Source organism: Arachis hypogaea, chromosome 6, assembly GCF_003086295.3.
Source record: "Arachis hypogaea cultivar Tifrunner chromosome 6, arahy.Tifrunner.gnm2.J5K5, whole genome shotgun sequence".
In the NCBI taxonomy this organism is placed as follows: domain Eukaryota; kingdom Viridiplantae; phylum Streptophyta; class Magnoliopsida; order Fabales; family Fabaceae; genus Arachis; species Arachis hypogaea.
Genome location: NC_092041.1, coordinates 49,901,078 through 49,914,140, shown reverse-complemented (window position 1 = coordinate 49,914,140; position 13,063 = coordinate 49,901,078). Strand labels below are relative to the sequence as shown.

The following is a 13,063-nucleotide window of genomic DNA, read 5'->3' as shown; positions in this document are numbered from 1 at the left end:
TATTATTTTTCATCCGAGACAAGAAATCTGACAGTTGATTAGCTGTGCAGAAACCGTACTTGGACCATTTTCACTGAGAGGATCATACAGCCTGCCATGGAAGGAAGCCATGCGTGTTTGGAGAAGAAGACAGTAAGAAAGCAGAGATTCAGACGACAGAGCATCTCAAGAACCTTAACCTGTTCCTCATTACTGAATCACAAGTATCATTTATTTCATGTTATTTACTTTTCAAAAACAAAATCATTTTTATCATTAATCTCCTGACTAAGATTTACAAGATAACCATAGCTTGCTTCAAGCCAACAATCTCTATGGGATCGACCCTTACTCACGTAAGGTATTACTTGGACAACCCAGTGCACTTGCTAGTTAGTTGTGCGGAGTTGTGAAAAGTGTGATCACAATTCCGTGCACCAAGTTTTTGGCACCGTTGCCGGGGATTGTTCGAGTTTGGACTACTGACGGTTCATCTTGTTGCTTAGATTAGAAAAAATTTATCTTTTTGGTTTAGGGTCACTAAATTTGGGTCTTCAATTTTCTTTTCAAAAATCTTATTTTTCTTTATTAATCTTTAATTTTCCTTTGAGTCTTCTGTTTGAGTTTAGTTTCTTGTTTTAAGTTTGGTGTCAATTACATGTTTTTATTTTCCTTCAAATTTTTCGAATTGTATGTTCTTTTTATTCTTCATATTTTTGAGTTTTATGTTCCTTGTTCTTTCTTGATCTTCAAGTTGTTCTTGTTTGATCTTTAGTTTTTCTTGCTTTGTGTCTTTCCTTGTTTTTCTTGTGTATTTTCGAATTATTAGTGTCCAAAGTATAGAAATTTTCAAGTTTGGTGTCCTTTGTGTTTTTATTTTCCTAAAGATTTCCAAAATTTGTTCTTGGTGTTCATCTTGATCTTCAAAGTGTTCTTGGTATTCATCTTGACATTCAAAGCTTTCTTGTTTGTTTTCTTTGTTTTGATATAAAAATTATAAGTTTGGTGTCATTTTATTGTTTTTCTCTTTCCTCATTAAATTCAAAAAAATAAAAAAATCTCTTTTCTTTATTTTAATTGAATTTTCGAAATTTACATTAAAAAAATTCAGATTTTTATTTTAAAATTTTTATCCTATCTTATCTTAGTTTTAAATTTCAAAATTCAATTCTTTTTCAAAAAAATCATATCTTTTTCAAAAATCCTATCTTATTTCAAATTTAATTTTCAAATTTCAATTAAATTCCAAAATTCAAAATTCAAATTTCAAAATTTAAATTTAAAATTTTAAAAATCAACCCTTTTCAAAATTTAAATCTTTATCTTATATTGTTGACTTTTTCAAAATTCAAAATTCAGAATTTTAAAATTTTAAAATTTCAAATTTCAAATTTCAAATTTCAAATTCAAAATTTAATTTTTAAATTTAAAATTTAAATTTCAAAACTTTTTAATTTCAAAACTTATCTTTTCTTAAAATTCCTTTTCTTCTCTTACCTAACTTATCTTTTCTAATCACAAATCTTAAAATCAAATCTTTTTCAAATCCTTTTAATTAATTACTTAATTTAGTTTTCTAATTTTTTTATTTCTTTTTCTTTTCTTAATTTTCAAAACTTGCATCATTTTTTTATTTACTTTCTTTTAATTTCTTTAATTTAAAAAAAAGGAGAGAAAAAGAATAAAATTTTCTTATTTTACAATCCACATCATCTCCCTTTCTCCATCATGGACCTAAGTGGAAATGAATAGTCCAGAAGGACTCTGGGGTCATATGCTAACCCCACTACTACTTCATATGGGAGTAGTATCTGTATAGCCCCCATCAGAGCCAGCAATTTTGAGCTAAACCCTTAGCTCATTATCATGGTGCAGCAAAATTACCAATATTCCGGTCTTCCACGGGAAGAACCTATTGAATTTCTGGCACAGTTCTTACAAATTGCTAACATAGTACGTGATAAGGAAGTAGATCAGGATGTCTATAGATTATTACTATTTTCATTTTCTGTAAAAGATCAAGCTAAGAGGTGGTTAAATAACCAACCCACAGCAAGCATAAGAACATGTAAACAGTTAACAGACAAATTTCTGAATCAATATTTCCCTCCAAAAAGGATGACACAGCTAAGCCTGGACATCCAAGGCTTTAAACAAGAGGATAATGAATCTCTTTATAATGCCTGGGAGAGGTACAAAGAGATGCTAAGGAAATGCCCCTCTGAAATGTTTTTAGAATGGGTGCAATTAGACATCTTTTACTACGGGCTTACAGAAAAGGCCCAGATATCTCTAGACCACTCAGCTGGTGGATTTATACACATGAGAAAGACAATTGAAGAGGCTCAAGAGCTCATTGAGACAGTTGCTAGAAATCAGCATCTGTACTTAAGTAGTGAGTCCTCCATGAAAGAAGAGGCTAAAGCAGTATCCACTGAACTTAGTCCTCCAGAACAAGTTGCTGAACTCAATCAACAATTGCTTTTTATAACAAAACAGTTAGCAGAATTTAAAGAGATACTACAAGACAGTAAAAATGCTAACAAGAATATGGAAGCACAATTGGATCAGACAAGACAACAGTTATCTAAACAAATAACAGAAGAGTGCCAAGCAGTTATCTCAATTCAAGGCAGCAGAAAGCCAAGAAAGGAACAACTGACAGAGGATGACCATGCCACTGTCCAAAATCCCTCTGAGGATAGTAAGAGCCCAGAGAGGAATAATTTTGGCATTCAAATGCCAGAAAAGGGTGAAAAGTTGGCGTTAAACGCCCAATGGATGGCCAATTCTAGCGTTCAATCACCAATAGGGGATCAGACACGTGCAAGTGCTGATAACAACCCCCTTAGGCAGGCTTCTCTAACCACTTCTGTAGGAAGTAAACCTGCAGCAACTAAGGTTGATGAATATAAAGCCAAGATGCCTTATCCTCAGAAACTATGCCAAGCGGAACATGATAAACAATTTGCCCGCTTTGCAGACTATCTCAGTACTCTTGAAATAAAGATTTCGTTTGCAGAGGCACTTGAGCAAATACCCTCTTATGCTAAGTTCATGAAAGAGATCTTAAGTCATGAGAACGATTGGATAGAAACTGAAAAAGTTTTCCTCACTGAAGAATGCAGTGCAGTCATTTTGAAAAGCTTACCAGAGAAGCTTAAAGATACCAGAAGCTTTATGATACCATGCACATTAGAGGATGCTTGTACCAAGACAGCTCTATGTGATCTTGGGGTAAGTATCAACCTAATACCTGCATCCACTATTAAAAAGCTTGGTTTGACTGACGAAGTTAAACCAACTCGGATATGCCTCTAACTTGCTAATGGGTCCATTATGCCTCAAGGTTGGGCCATTTGCCTTTCCCACTGACTTTGTGGTACTGGAAATGGAGGAGCACAAGAGTGCAACTCTCATTATAGGAAGACCTTTCCTAGCGACTGGATGAACCCTCATTGATGTCCAAAAAGGGGAGGTGACCTTGAGAGTCAATGAGGATAAGTTTAAGTTGAATGATGTCAAAGCTATGCAGCATCCAGACACCTCAAAAGACTGCATAGGCGTTGATATTATTGACTCTTTAGTGGAAGAGGTCAATATGACTAAGAGTCTCGAATCAGAGCTAGAGGACATTTTTAAAGATGTTTAGCCTGATCTGGAGGAACCGGAGAAAACAGAAGAACCTCTGAAGACTCTTTAGGAAGAGGAAAAGCCTAGTAAACCCGAGCTCAAACCATTACCACCATCTCTAAAATATGCATTTCTGGGAGAAGATGACACTTTTTCGGTAATCATAAGCTCTACTTTAGAGCCACAGGAAGAGAAAGCACTAATTTAGGTGCTAAGAACACACAAGACAGCTCTTGGATGGTCCATAAGTGATCTTAAGGGCATTAGCCCAGGTAGATCCATGCACAAGATCCTATTGGAGGATGATGCTAAGCCAGTGGTTCAACCACAGAGGCGGCTGAATCCAGCCATGAAGGAGGTGGTACAGAAAGAGGTCACTAAGTTACTAGAGGCTGGGATTATTTATCCTATTTTTGATAGCCCCTGGGTGAGCCCTGTCCAAGTTATCCCCAAGAAGGGAGGTATAACAGTGGTTCATAATGAAAAGAATGAACTGGTTCCTACAAGAACAGTTACAGGGTGGCGTATGTGTATTGACTACAGAAGGCTCAATACAGCCACCTGGAATGATCATTTTCCTTTACCATTCATAGACCAAATGCTAGTGAGACTAGCAGGCCATGAATACTACTGCTTTTTGGATGGCTATTCAGGTTACAACCAAATTGCAGTAGATCCTCAAGACCAAGAGAAAACAGTAATCACATGTCCATCTGGAGTATTTGCCTACAGAAGGATGCCATTTGGTCTGTGCAATGCACCTGCAACCTTTCAGAGGTGCATGCTCTCTATCTTCTCTGATATAGTAGAGAAATTTCTGGAAGTCTTTATGGATGACTTCTCAGTATTTGGTGACTCATTAAGCTCCTGTCTTGACCATCTAGCACTTGTCTGAAGAGGTGCCAAGAGACTAACCTGGTTTCAAACTGGGAGAAATGTCACTTTATGGTGACTGAAGGACTTGTCCTTGGGCACAAAATTTCGAATAAAGGAATAGAGGTAGATCAAGCTAAGGTAGAGGTAATTGAAAAATTACCACCATCTACTAATGTTAAGGCAACCAGAAACTTTATGGGGCATGCAGGATTCTATAGGAGGTTTATAAATGATTTTTCAAAAATTGCAAAACCTCTGAGCAATCTGCTAGCTGCTGATACACCATTTGTCTTTGACACAGAGTGTCTGCAGGTGTTTGAGACTCTGAAAGCTAAACTGGTCACAGCACCAGTCATTTCTGCACCATAGTGGACATTACCATTTGAACTAATGTGTGATGCCTGTAACAACCCTGATTTTCGTGTACGCGAGACCTTTTCTAAAGGCACGGAATCCTCCGGAAGATCAGTAAAGGGAACACCTCTATTATATCATCAAGCATCTCAATCCTCATTATCATTATGTCATCCTTAAGCTAGAACCTCCTTTGAGGCAAGCTCGATAATGCAATCGTGAAGAACCTAGTTTTTGAACCGTATCGGTTGGCAGTTTTGATTCTGATTCTCGTAAATAGTCTTTGTTTGATGAACCGGACTCGATTCATGAGAGGATAGAGATAATAGTATAATATTATCATTATATTAGTATTAGAAAATGCTTGAATGATATTATATGGTTACCTGGTCTGTTTTAGTTAAAAACAGAAAATCGGTTTAACCGGGTTTACGGTTTACTGGTGCAGCTTAGCACCAGCACTCTCTGATGACTTTAGCAATGCTAAGGCCTAATTATACATGTTCTATTCTCATAATAAATATGTTACTAGTGTCATTTATGCTAGTAGCTCATAAAATAATTTTTAGAGATGTTTTTGCAAGTGTTCCGATACATCTAGTTTTAGTAGTTATACACTTGGGATATTTTAATATTATTTTAATCCACCTTCAAGCCAACCAATCACAACTCTCCTTACACCCCCAAGACACTCCAAGGCTGGTCATTTACTCCCTTTGGCCGAAAATAACAAGAGAGAAAAGAGAGAAACTTTCATGAACACTTAATCTTCAAAGCTTGATTTCTTCTGAACTAAAACTCAAATCAAAACTCCGATTTCACCAAAATGATCCTCTCTTCTTCCTCTACATAACCATATAACATATCAAGGCTGGAAATAAGGTGAGATGGCTGTCTCCCTCCCTCTTCAATTCGGTTTTCAAAGAAAACCATGTAAACATGTGTTTTCTTGATGTTTTTCCTTAGGAATCATGCTTAACTTGACTTGAGGGCCAAGAAACGTTAATTTCCAGCAAGTCTAAGGTGAGATATCTCTTCCTAACGTGCTGAGGGAGATTTGGTCAGTTGAGAGTTTGTGGATTTAAAGTTGTTCTTGATGTGTTTTAGGAGGAAAAAGTGCTTTAAGAACACTTCAAAGAGTAATCGGATTTGGAGCAGCAAATCAAGGTAGGGTTTGATGAATTTAATCTTGATTGATTGTGTTTGAGTTGTGTAATTATGATATGGTTTTTCTGTGCTTGAAATTGATTGTTTATGTGAGTGATTCTTGTTGAAAGTTTGTTGAAAATTTGATGAAATTTGATGATATTTAAGCTATGAATGTTGTTCTTGAGGGCTGCTGGAAAACGAAACCCTAGGCCTTAAATTGGGGTTCAATTTGTGATGAAATCATGTAGAAAAGATGGGGTTTTAGTGGCTGCTAATTTATTATGAATTGTAGTAAAAATCGGTTGCTGAAAAGATTGAAAAACGGGTAAAAACAGAGAAAGAATCTGAAGAATTTATGAAGAACATGAAGAACACTTTGAGTGTGATGAAGAACAATGAAGAACAGGCCTTAGATCTTAAAAAGGGCAAGGAAGTAAAATTTTTGGTGTTTAAGGGGTTATTTGGTAATTTCTGAAAGTTAGGGTGGTTAAAGTAGAAATATTAAAAGTTACCGGGGTAAAAAGTTAATTTTAAAGGTTAAAGGTTAAAGTAAAGTTAATTTTCGAAAATATATTAATAAAATAATAAATAATAATAAAATATTAAATAATAATATTTAATTAAAAATAATATTTTAATAAAAATAATAAAATAATGCGAAAAAGGCAGTTTTCTGTAAAAGCTTTAGAAAGACAACTTTAAGTGCAGAATCTCATAATTACCTTCATAAAACACTTAGGGAGTGGTAATAACATGTTAGTGAGGAAAAGATAAATAAAAGATAAAAAGTTAAAGAAAAGATAAAAACCAAAGAAAAAGTCTGTAAAATTCTAACGACAGAAAAACAAACAGAGACTAGTGAACGAACTAGGGCAACTTAGTTAGTACTTGAGTTGCGACTAGTGTTAGGCATAATATGAAAAGTTAAACTGTTTCAGTATGGACTTAATGAACCTATACTTGGGGCAGAATAACTATTCATACCGAAATTTACATAAGCTTTAATTACATACGTTAAGCAGAGAAATCAGAGTAAAGTAAAGAGATAAAGAGAAAAAGAGTGATATGGATACAGAAGAAAGAGTAATCAGAGAAAAGTAAAGAGATACAGAGAACAGAGTAACTAGAACAGAATAAAGAGATACAAAGAGAAAAGAGTAATGTGATAAAGAGAAATGGCTTGAGCCAAGATATTGTAAAAGTGAAAGATGTAAAGTTTGTATAGTATGATTGAACAGAGAAAGAAAGAGATATTGCATAAGAATGTGAATGTGATGACGAATAATGAGAATGATGATGAATGATGATAATGAGAATGATTATGTGATGATCTGTTGCTTGAGGCAACCCAAGATATATTTATTTGTTGCTTGAGGCAACCCAAGAGATGTGTTTATTCATTTGTTGCGTTAAGGCAACTCCAGATATACTTGTATGATCATCTGCTACAGTGAGGCAGTCAGATAGATAATGGTGTGATCACTGAGAACGCTTTCCTACGGTACAGATCCATATTTTGTTTCTGTAAGGCAGAGGGGTTATTTCCTGCTACAGAAGTATCGTGACCACCTATTCCATTTCTGTAGTGGCAGAGGGGTTATTTCCTGTATACAGAAGGTGTGTCGGCGTACATCCCTGCAGTGGCATATGTGTTATTTCCTGCGTGCAGTGGACCCTGTGGTGGCAGAGGGGTTATTTCCTGTACACAGGGGTATAGCCAATAGGGAAGCCTTATCCAGACAGAGGTTGCTGGATAACGTCGGGAGCGGGTTAGTAACCGACAGATGAGCTCATTACCTACACTAGGGCCAGACATGCATCATACTTGGTTGCGCATTTCCTTTGTTATGTTTGTGGTATGAATGTATGCTTTCCTTGTTTGTATTCTATTCTCTGTGTTTGTGTCTGTGTTTTGTTTTCTTGTATTCTTCTGTTTGTGTTCTGCTATCTGTTTTCTCTATCTTTTCTACTTATCTGTGTTTTCTAATTACTGCTTCCTTGTATTCTGCTAATAGTCTGCTAAACAACATAGAATTAATGAACGTAACTAATAACCCCGACCCTACTAAGAACTCCCCAGTTCTTACCCCTTCTCTCTCCCTTCCCCTTCAGATGGAAGTAAGAGTACCTTACCGTAGTTCGTTGATGATGGTTCTGCAACGAGGATCCTGCTCTAGGTAGTCTTCTGAGTCTAGGGTGGATATCGTTCTTTAATTATATGTATATACTGTGAGACCAGCCAACATCTGCAGCTCGGTCGTATGCGTACTTTAACCTAAATCGTGTGTACGAGATTCCTATTGTGTGGCTACTTCATGAGGTACCAGAGAGACGTCCTGTGGAAAAGTCTGATCGTGCAGAGGAGTAGCAGATGATGTTCTACTTTTGATAACGTTCCACCTGACTTGAGTTGTGAAGACTTAGAACGTATTTTTCCTCGCTTTAGTAGTTTAGAGGGACTAGGTGAGTATAGAGTCTAGGCTAGCCTAGGCGCCAGCTTAGGGACTTCTTGAACAGGTCAGGGCCTAGGATGTTGTATGTATATATATATGTATATAGTTATTATCTAGCTATATCTAGGGGTGTTCTAACTAAAGGTCTATACTCTAACAAAGGCTGGATAAATGAATGTTGCTAGCTACTCGTGATGTATTTATGTGTGGTTGTTTATAACTGTTTTATCTGTTATTACTTGTGAATTGATTATGAGTGATTCCGTCTATTAATTCAAACGTTTCAAAAAAAATACTTCACAAATTAACTACGTTTTTAACAACGAATCAGGCTCATATGATAAATAATAGATAATAATTAGGAAGACAAATTGGTAGCGCTCAGTTTCCAGTATGATCTAGACATATTGAAAATTGGGTCGTTACAATGCCAGTGACCATGCCATTGGTGCAGTATTGGGACAGAGGCATGACAAGCTTCTGCATGTCATTTATTATGCTAGCCGTGTTTTAAATGACACGTAGAAGAATTACACAACCACAGAAAAGGAGTTGCTTGCAGTGGTTTATGCCATTGACAAGTTCAGATCTTATTTAGTAGGATCAAAAGTGATTGTGTACACTGACCATGCTACTCTAAAATATACCCTCATAAAGCAGGATTTAAAACCCAGACTCATAAGATGGGTGTTGTTTCTGCAAGAGTTTGATATAGAAATAAGAGACAGAAAAGGGACAGAGAACCAAGTAGCTGATCACCTGTCTTGGATAGAACCAGTATCAGGAGCATCCCTCCCTCCTACTGAGATCTCTGAAACCTTTCCGGATGAGCAACTCTTTGCCATTCAAGAAGTACTGTGGTTTGCAGACATTGCAAACTATAAAGCTATGAAATTCATACCCAAAGAGTACAGTAACCAACAACCGAAAAAATTGGTTTTTGATGCAAAGTACTACCTGTGGGATGAACCATATCTCTTTAAGAGATGTGCAGACGGAATAATCCGTAGATGTGTGCCTAGAGAAGAGGCACAGAAGATCCTTTGGCATTGCCATGGATCACAATATGGAGGACATTTTGGAGGTGAGCGAACAGCCACAAAGGTTCTCCAATGTGGCTTTTACTGGCCTACTCTTTATAGAGACTCCCGAAAGTTTGTACGTAACTGTGACAGTTGCCAGAGAGCTGGTAATCTACCTCACGGTTATGCCATGCCTCAGCAAGGGATCTTAGATATTGAGTTGTTTGATGTATGGGGTATTGACTTCATGGGGCCTTTCCCACCATCATATTCAAACACTTGTATTCTGGTGGCAGTAGACTATGTATCGAAATGGGTAGAGGCAATTGCAACACCCACTAATGATACTAAGACAGCGATGAAGTTCCTCCAGAAGCATATCGTCAGCAGGTTCGGTGTCCCTAGGGTACTGATCAGTGGTGGAGGCACTCATTTCTGCAATAAACAGCTTGACTCTGCTCTGATCCGATATGAAATTAACCACAAAATGGCAACTCTATTTTATCCACAGACAAATGGGCAGGCTGAAGTCTCAAATAGAGAACTAAAATGAATCCTAGAACGAACTGTAAGTACACGTAGAAGGGATTGTGCAAGAAGTCTGGATGATGCTCTGTGGGCATACAGAACCGCATTCAATACTCCTATAGGGACGTCTCCATATCAGCTGGTGTATAGAAAAGCATGTCATCTACCAGTAGAACTAGAACACAAGGCCTACTGGGCAACCAGGTTCCTAAACCTTGATGCTAAGGTAGCTGGAGAGAAAAGATTACTCCAGTTGAATGAGCTAGAGGAGTTCGAACTCAATGCTTTCGAAAATGCTAAAATCAACAAGGAGAAAGCAAAAAGATGGCATGACAGAAAGCTGTCATCTAGAGTCTTTGAGCCAGGACAGAAGGTTCTATTGTTTGACTCTAGGCTCAGATTGTCCCCTGAAAAATTGAAATCCCGGTGGAAGGGACCATATGTGATTACAAGTGTGTCACCATATGGATATGTAGAGCTTCAGGATATTGACTCTGACAAAAAATTCATTGTTAATGGACAGAGAGTCAAACATTATCTTAAAGGCAATGTTGAGCAAGAGTGCTCAAAACTGAGACTAAATTAAAAGCTCAGTAAAAGTCCAGCTAAAGACAGTAAAGAAGCGCTTATTGGGAGGAAAACCGATCTCATTTATTTATGTTAATTACTTTTTCATTTCATTTTCCATTGTTAGTATATGTTTTCTTTAGGTTGATGACCATGTGGAGTCACAAAAACAGCTACAGAATTAAAGCGGAATCAAAAATAGCATAAAAAATAGCACACCCTGGAGGACAAGTTTACTGGTGTTTAAACGCCAGTAAGGATAGCAGAATGGGCATTTAACGCCCATGCAGGCAGCATTCTGGGCATTCAGAAAAACGCCTAGTAAAGAAGGATTCATGGCGTTTAATGCTAGCCAGGGTATCTTGTTGGGCGTTAAACGCCCAAAGAGGCAGTCAAGTGGGCGTTAAACGCCAGAATGTATAGCATTCTGCGCGTTTAATGCCAGGATGACACAAGGGAGGTAATTTTGTTTCCAATTCGATTTTTTTCAATTTTTCATGTTTTAATTCATAATTTTTTGCATCAAACATATTTTAAACGTTCATCTTTCAATTTTTATTTTCAAAAATTAATAATCTTTCTAGTTCTTTTTAATTCTTTTCAAATCCTTCCAAAATGTTTTCAAAACTTACATATCTTTTCAAATTCTTTTCAACTCTTTTTAATTTTTCTTGCATACAATAATAAGTTTTCAAAATTAATTGCTTCATTCTTCTTCTACTCCCTTCTATCTTATTTTGATCGAGGACGAGCAGAGGAAGAGGAGCAACAAAGGCAAGGAAGAGACATAGAGGAGCTCAAGAACTCCATTGGTTCTTCAAGAGGAAGAAAAAGCCACCATCACTAAGGTGGACCAGTTCCTTAATCTCCTTGTTTATTTTCTTTTCTGTTTTTGGTTTTTATGCTATATTTTGACTATGTTTGTGTCTTCATTACATGATCATTAGTGTTTAGTGTCTATGTCTTAAAGATATGAATGTTCCATGAATCTTTCACCTTTCTTAAATGAAAAATGTTTTCTGAAAAAGAAAAAGAAGTACATGGATTTTGAATTCTATCTTGAAAATAGTTTAATTATTTTGATGTGGTGGCAATACTTTTATTTTCTGAATGAATGCTTGAATAGTGCATATTTTTTTATAGTGAAGTTTATGAATGTTAAAATTGTTAGCTCTTGAAAGAATAATAAAAAAAGAAAAATGTTATTGATAATCTGAAAAATCATAAAATTGATTCTTGAAGCAAGAAAAAGCAGTGAAAAACACAAAGCTTGCGAAAAAAAGGGGCGAAAAATAAAGAAAAATTAAGCAGAAAAAGCCAATAGCTCTTTAAACCAAAAGGCAAGAGCAAAAAGCCAATAACCCTTTAAACTAAAAGGCAAGGGTAAAAAGGATCCAAGGCTTTGAGCATTAATGGAAAGGATGGCCCAAAGAATTAAAATCCTGGCCAAAGCGGCTAAATCAAGTTGTCCCTAACCATGTGCTTGTGTCATGAAGGTCCAAGTAAAAAGCTTGAGACTGAGTGGTTAAAGTCGTGATCCAAATAAAAAAGAGTGTGCTTAAGAACTCTGGGCAGCTCTAACTGGGGACTCTAGCAAAGCTAAGTCACAATCTGAAAAGGTTCACCCAGTTATATGTCTGTGGCATTTATGTATCCGGTTGTAATACTAGAAAACAAGATGCTTAGGGTCACAGCCAAGACTCATAAAGTAGTTGTGTTCAAGAATCAACATACTAAACTAGGAAAATCAATAACACTATCTGAATTCTGAGTTCCTATGGATGCCAATCATTCTAAACTTCAAAGGATAAAGTCAGATGCCAAAACTTTTCAGAAGAAAAAAAGCTACTAGTCCCGCTCATCTAATTGAACTAAGCTTTATTGATATTTTGAAATTTATTGTATATTCTCTTCTGTTTATCCTATTTTATTTTTGGTTGCTTGGGGACAAGAAACAATTTAAGTTTGGTGTTGTGATGAGCGGATAATTTATACGCTTTTTGGCATTATTTTTAGGTAGTTTTTAGTATATTTTAGTTACTTTTTATTATATTTTTATTACTTTCTATGGAAAAATCACATTTCTAGACTTTACTATGAGTTGGTGTGTTTCTCTATAATTTTAGGTATTTTCTGGCTGAAATTGAGGGACCTGAGGAAAAATCTTATTCAGAAGCTGAGAAAGGACTGCAGATGCTATTGGATTCTGATGCTCCTGCACGCAAAGTGGATTTTCGGGAGCTACAGAAGCCCAATTGGCACGCTCTCAAATGCTTTGGAAAGTAGACATCTTGGGCTTTCTATCAATGTTAATAGTCTATATTTTGCTCGAGATTTGATGGCCCAAACTGGCGTTAAATGCCAGCCAGAGACCCTTTTCTGGCGTAAAACGCCAAAACTGGCACCAAAACTGAGTTAAATGCCCAAACTGGCACCCAAGCTAGCGTTTAACTCCAAGAATTGCCTATGAACGTGAAAGCTTCAAAGCTCAGCCCAAACACT

General features: G+C 36.4%; 1 long non-coding RNA gene across 1 annotated transcript; it reads left to right on the top strand.

Moving 5' to 3' along the window:
• The first annotated feature begins 5,569 nt into the window (after positions 1-5,569).
• On the top strand, positions 5,570-6,012 carry LOC140173351 (uncharacterized). Its single transcript, XR_011861972.1, has 3 exons — positions 5,570-5,724; positions 5,809-5,865; positions 5,950-6,012. It is a non-coding gene; the product is annotated as an uncharacterized lncRNA (long non-coding RNA).
• Positions 6,013-13,063: the final 7,051 nt, after the last annotated feature.